Source organism: Mytilus californianus, unplaced genomic scaffold (genome assembly GCF_021869535.1).
Source record: "Mytilus californianus isolate M0D057914Y unplaced genomic scaffold, xbMytCali1.0.p SCAF_2, whole genome shotgun sequence".
NCBI classification, from domain to species: domain Eukaryota; kingdom Metazoa; phylum Mollusca; class Bivalvia; order Mytilida; family Mytilidae; genus Mytilus; species Mytilus californianus.
The window spans coordinates 84,640,332-84,647,249 of NW_026262668.1; positions in this window are offsets into that span (position 1 = coordinate 84,640,332).

A 6,918-nucleotide genomic window follows, 5' to 3' on the forward strand; every position below is an offset into this window, starting at 1 on the left:
TAATTAGCTAGCTGGTTTCCATCCCTTTTCCTAACTCATATTTGGATAGTGAAGCAGATCTGTTTAAATTTGCCGTCCATTCTTCGTGGCCTTGACATTCTGTTGCAAACCCTTTCTTTTTAAGCTAAGCACCTCTCCAACACATCGTGTTCTGTATAACTGCAGCCACAATACATTTTTCTATCTGTAACTGTTTCATTTTCCAGTGCAAATAGTGACATTCTGACCGGGCTTTATATATTTTACTGACAATTGTATATACAGGTATATATTCCATTCCTTAAAGAAAGAGAGAAATCTTTGTTCAAAATATCTATAAATAGATTACAATTAAGATTGAAAAAAGACAATTGAATAATTGAATCGTATTTGACAACAAAGATAGCATTTACTTTGTAATTCTGTGTATGTAATCTTTGTTGGTCTTTCAGTAATGTCACTAGACGCTTTTCGAACCCTGTTCCAAGCAAGAGACCTGTCTCATTGACGTTAATATCCTACATCTCCTTTTACTCATGTGTTGATAAATTTTGTTCCATAAATCTTTATTTGTATAATAAATTAGACTATAAGATTGTTTTTGTTGCTTCCTTTATGTTTGTGGATAGAGCATCAACATATCAGTTATCTTACAACCTTCGAGTCTGTTATCTGTAATACAAATAAAGATGTCGAGGTCAGTCATGTTTATGAAATTTGTGAAGTTAAAGTCAATGTATGTAGTAAATCTGCTATGTCACGTATTTTGATAAAATTGTGCAAACTTTGGCTTATTGAACTTTAACTGAAAATGGAAACAACTTGCTTTCTTAATATAAATTTAAAAAAGCAACACGTGAACCCGAGACCACAGACAGGTCAGCAAAATATTGTTGCTGTTTTTTTTTGGTTTTTTTTTTGCTTTTGAAATAAAATAAATCACTAAGGTTCTAATGATATACTAGCACCTTAATTGAAAATATTTATTTGTAAACATTGATGGTTTAAAGTCATAAAAGTGCTTAGATTCGTGCGCAAGTCAACGAAAACACTGTTGGATTTTTAAAGTTGTAAATAAAAAAGTGTATACAGCTACAGTTGGAATTAACTTTACTAGGCGAAGGCAGAGCTCTAAGGCGAAGGATAAACGAAGAGAAACTCCCGGTAATAAATAAAATGAAGTAAAATAGTCAACCTTTTAAGGGATAATTCCAACTGTAGCTGTCAGTATAGCTGTAAGAGCAGAGCTAGATTTTATCTTTAAGAGGTTCTACACTTTACATCTAGAAATATTAAACTAGACGATAATCATCCACCTCGCCACATGCATGAATATGGTTCAGCAAACATTAGAAATAGCAAACGATTTTGAAGCACTTGAAATGATGTTGATACCCCGCCTTAGTTGTGATTCCATAATGTAGGACAATTTAGTTGTTGTGTCTTTCTAGCAATTCTTAAGTTTTTCAAAGTTAAAGGGGGTTATAAAAATGACAAGATTCACAACCTAGCCATTTGTTGAAAATTTTAAAGAAAATCAATACTCTCTGATACGTAAACTAACTATTACGCGTTGCTCCAGGGTACACGAACCAACAGCAACGCGTGTAAAAAGTTGCATTGTGACCCGAATGGCCCTTCATACTAAAAATATCCAAAAAGGACTCGTAGGTTTATTCTATACTTTATTCTGGTCATTGAATAAGATTGTGTCTTCCCAAACTGTCCATAACCTTTTCGCTATATGACATCTTCTGTGATGTATAAGGAGCAATGTAATTGACAAAATTCTTTATTCAAAAAACAAAACATATAGTGAAAATCAAGTAAGTTCAATGATGAAGCTCGAACCTGATTTCAAGTAAAGGCAAACGTTTTGTAGCTTAGTCGTCAACGCCTCAGGGCTAAATCAAAGAGCGCAAGGCAGTTTGAAAGTGTATGGTTCAAGGGCAAATTCGACGTCTCAAAAGAGCTTTCAGCATTTAGAGATGCAAGTAGTCGATTTTTATTCAGGTTCAATTGATTAATTACTGTTTGTTTAATGTATATGGAAAAATAGTTCATGCATAATCAGGACGAGAACAAACAATCATCAAATAGGTTGGTTCTACAGAGTGGGTCGACCAGGATGAAGGGCAGAAACTTAGACTTCAACTGAAAAATTGAGGGAAAAATGTAGACAGAGGAACGGATTTGTCCTTGCAACTGACCACTTTCGTTCCCCTGAAAGAGTTGTTGCAAGTGTTCTTAAACATGACACTCTTCCTTGGCATTGGATTAAACGTCCGATGGAATGTGGCTGTGTATTTATACATCCCTCACAACCAGACCAAACAGACGCCCATTTAAACAAGTAATTTACTTCTAAATGGGTGAAGTCCAGGGATAGCTATGTTTTTATTCCCTAGAAAACCATTGGAGTTTATTCCTCAACAATATATCCAGTCAGGATGTCAGACAAAAACTTTGGACTGCCACTTGGAATTTACGATATGTTGGATTGGCACGTATGTTTCCTCCAAGATTTAATGTCCAATATCTTGCGTTTCAAGTCATGGCGAAAATAAATGTTCAAAATTATGAGCACCTCTAAAAAAAAGTGTGTACATATTCCATGATATGAAAGCTTAAAATTATGTAATGTTACTTTATACATTTTAACAGGGGATTTGCCAAGATACACGGTAAGGTTATAACTGGTTCTATGAAGTCTGTTTCGTATGGATAAAAGAACATGTAAATGAGAAGATAATTGCAGTTGGTTACTCGTACAGGAAAGTCGATTAAAAACATGCCCATTAAAATTTGCAAGTATGCTAAACTATTAATTCAGAATTATATTATTTTTTTTATAATTCGGGCTACACTAATGATAGGACGATTGGCCGGATTTCTTTCATGATCATAACTTTTTTTGTTATTTGGTAGACTTTTTTTTATATTTGGAGACCTTTGAAATACTAAACTTTTATTTTATAAAAATCTTTTATTAAAAACAATTTATTGTAAAAAAGAGTTTTTCTATAAAAAAAAAATGATTTTCTATAAATAAATGTTTTTTCTATAAAAAAATGTTTTTCTGTAAAAAAAAATGCTTTTTTCTATAAAAAAAAAAAATTGGCATTATGAATTTTAGCGGCGCTAATTACACTATTAAGATTAAGTTTGTTCTCCCAATTCTGTTGATAAATTTCAAAATAATCAACTATTTACAAAATTGTCAATTGATTGAATTCTAATTGCCATCTGATTATGCATGGTATAATTCAATGAAATGGTTTATTCCTCCTAAAATCTTGTATGTCATTTGTAAAAAATCCATGTAGGAATAGTTGAATAAACAAGGGATTCATCAGATTAGAGGTTCATTCAGATTGTCAAAACATAATGCTAATTAACTTCAGGTAAATATCCATAAAACTTATGAGTTAGTTTTCATCAATGTGCAGTTTGAAAATATTAATAGTAGAAAATATAAAAAAGTTCTAACAAAAGGCTTTGGCAGAGCTATGAATCATATTAACATCTGTTTATAAAAACACTAATTTCTGTTTATCAAAACATCAAACGTCCAACATGTTTAACCCCGCCACATTCGTTGTGTGCCTGTCCCAAGCCAGGAGCCTGTAGTTCAGTAGTTGTCGTTGGTTCGTGTCTGTCATATTTATTTTTCGTAAATTGTTTTGTTATAAATTAGGCAGTTAGTTTTCTCATTTGAATTGTTTCATATTTTTCATGTCGGGGCCTTTTATAGCCGACTATACTGTATGGGTTTTTCTCATTGTTGAAGGCCGTACGGTTGCCTATAATTGCTTACATCCACTTCATTTGAACTTGGGTGGATAGTTGTCTCATTGGCAATCATACCACATCTCCTTATTTTTATATGTACTAAGTAATAAGATTTTTTCTCTAATCCACATCACCACATTATTATGTCATATTATAACGTAACAATTTCAAAGTTTTTTTTCTTTTGCTTTTGCTTATATTGACCTATATGCATTCATAATAACTTGTGTTTGCATAAATTCTACAAAAGAAAAACTTCCATATCAGCAACTTTGGATGCTTAAGTGTGTGATATTTCCTCTGTGAAGATATGCTGTTGCAAAATAACAACAATTTCTGGAATTTTTTTTTTATCTCTCTATAAATATATTGTCCTTTATTGAGAGATACTGTGAAATCTTAATCTAGTAATATGCATGTATTGTTTAAAAGAGTTAATAACTATCTGGTACTTTTATTTGCTTTATATTACTCATTTTAATGAGTGGATACGGTACCAATACTTTCTGTATCCAACTAAACAAGAGGCACATCTGTGCCTGTAGCTCTCATATTATAAAAAAATCGCCACTTTGCTTAATCGGACTTTTATATGACCATTTTGTGTTGCTGATCAGTTTTGCATTTGGCATGTTTAACCCAGCTCCTATAGTTTTTTTAGATGACAGCCAAAACAGTAAAAATCATTTTTTTATGGGCAATGCCTCAAAAAAAGGTCCTGAAACTTTCAATCAGATTAGACAGATCTTGCCATGCTGATCATTTTTGCAGTTTACACTTTAAACCTAGCTCCTATAGTTTTCATACTGCTAAAAATTGGGGGAAAGCAATGGATATATTTTAGATATATGGTATAAGATATCAACCTGTTTAAACGCTTTTGAAACTGACACCACTTAATCGAACACTTTCCTTTGTTGTAATTATCTCCCCTAACACTAGTTTTCTTGTGCCCACTACTCCTTTGCAACCAAAAAGTTATCACAAAATTATTTTCCCAAATTGCGCGTTATATCCTCAAGATGTCAAGATTAATTTTGACCAAAGAGATCTAAAGACTCCATATGAGAGTTATTTCTTTTTAAGTATTATACATATGTGATATGTAATAGTTACTCATGAACCATAAGTGATAGAGACCTAGGATTTGAGGTCCTAGGTCCACAAAAAAATGAGGTCAAAGGTCAGTCATGTTTTAATTTGTTACATTTGCTTGTGTATGCTAGTCCTTAGAAACTATATTATATATCCACAATAGATTGTACTAAATAAAAATGTAGTTAGTTGTAACTGAAAACATTCTGGTTAAAAGGTTACAGTGTCGTTTAATAAGAGTTTTCCCCCTTGGAAAGTTTAAAATAAGATTAAAGGTGATATAACTCATTTATCATACACAGTAGACACCTAGGGTCTTTTGATTTGAGGCCCAAGCTTTAAGACCTTAAATTTGTGGTCAAGGTCTCAGGTAAAAATAATGTTCTTTAGATTTAGACCTTTGTTTAAATATCATATTTATACATAATAAAGCCATAAGGTTTTTTGTATTATATCCAAAGACATATGACTTTGAAAAGTTCATCCATGAGTGACCTTTTGTTAACCCAAAGTAGCCATTTGATGCACTAATCTCAATTTAAAGTACCTAGAACCATATATGTTTTGGAATCAGTGTGAATCTATCATAAGAAACTGGAACTGACATTTTTCCAACAGGAAGTAGCAACTTGTCTCCCTTTTTTCAAGCAAAAGTATACAAACAAAAAATTTTTTTGGAATCAGTATAAAGTAAGCTAATATATGACACAGGAAATTACATTCTAAGGGAGCTACTATTTCATTTTTATGGGGGGGCTAGGATGAAAAATTTTGTCCTGCATTTTTTTTTAGTTGTAATCGTTGTCCTGCCTTTTTTTTCACTCTATTCGGTCCTCCCTTATTTTTTATTAGTTTATCCTGACTTTTTTTACATAAATTGTCATCCTGCCTTTTTTTTTTTTTTGCCAAGTTGCTCATCCTGCCTTTTTTTTTTACTCAAAACTCCTGTCCTGCCTTTTTTTCAAATTTCATCCTTTTGATTTTGCCATTTGATAAAGGACTTTCCGTTTTGAATTTTTCTTGAAGTTAAGTATTTTTGTTATTTTATTTTTTGTTACTCAGTAGACTAATATTAAAAGGGTGATGGGTTGAGATCTCTAACCAGAAAGGACATGCAGAAATGGCTAGCCTGCTTTACTATTGATTGATGTTATGTTGAAAGTCTTTTAAGATCAAGGTTTTGCTACAAGTATCAAATAAATTAACAATTTCAACAATTGACGTAAATGAGGTCATGCAGGGGTGTGGAAATGCTATGCCCAATTTGCCCAACTCGTACATTTGAACAACCGGAGAAGTAACTTTTTTGTCTGGATTGCCTGTGGACAAGTAAAAAATTACAGTTGACAAAATTTTATTCAAACAAAAATTTAGAAATATTTCCATAATTTATTAAGATGTATTTTTTTATGTCAATTAAGTTTTACTTGGCATCTAAAGGAAGTGTTATTTTAATTTTTCATGATTGGGTTCTATTGAGATGGATAAATACCTTATAAAAACATCTAGACCGGGTAATCAAGACAAAAAGAATGAAAATAATAATGACATGTCGAATAAAATACAGAAAATGAAAGTGGAGAAAGACAAGGAATATGGAAAAAACCGGAAGCAAGAATTCCAGAAGTTGTGGCAATTCAGTGAAGAAACTCCTACAAATAAATTAAATTTTTGCACAATTTGTAGGAAACACCCATGACTTGCTGATCTTCAAAAGTCTTACTTATTTGTTGGCAAACAAATAAATAGAAAGGACACCAAAATCATATGTTCTACAAAACACCAAGATTGTCAGATGAAAGAAAACAGTAAACAGGTGCCTGGGGAAATGGACAAAACATTGCAAATTATCCTCTAGATGTCTTTTGGTTGTTTTGCTAGCTTGTATGCCTTGTACTCATTCTGTGCACCTAATATAGTTGACCTATTTTTTAAAGTATCTGAGAAACAGAGGTAACCAGAAAAATTTATCATTGACCAATGATCCATAAAAATTATGTCAAGGTTAAATGAATCCTGCCAGATATGTACACCTTACACTAATTTCATACA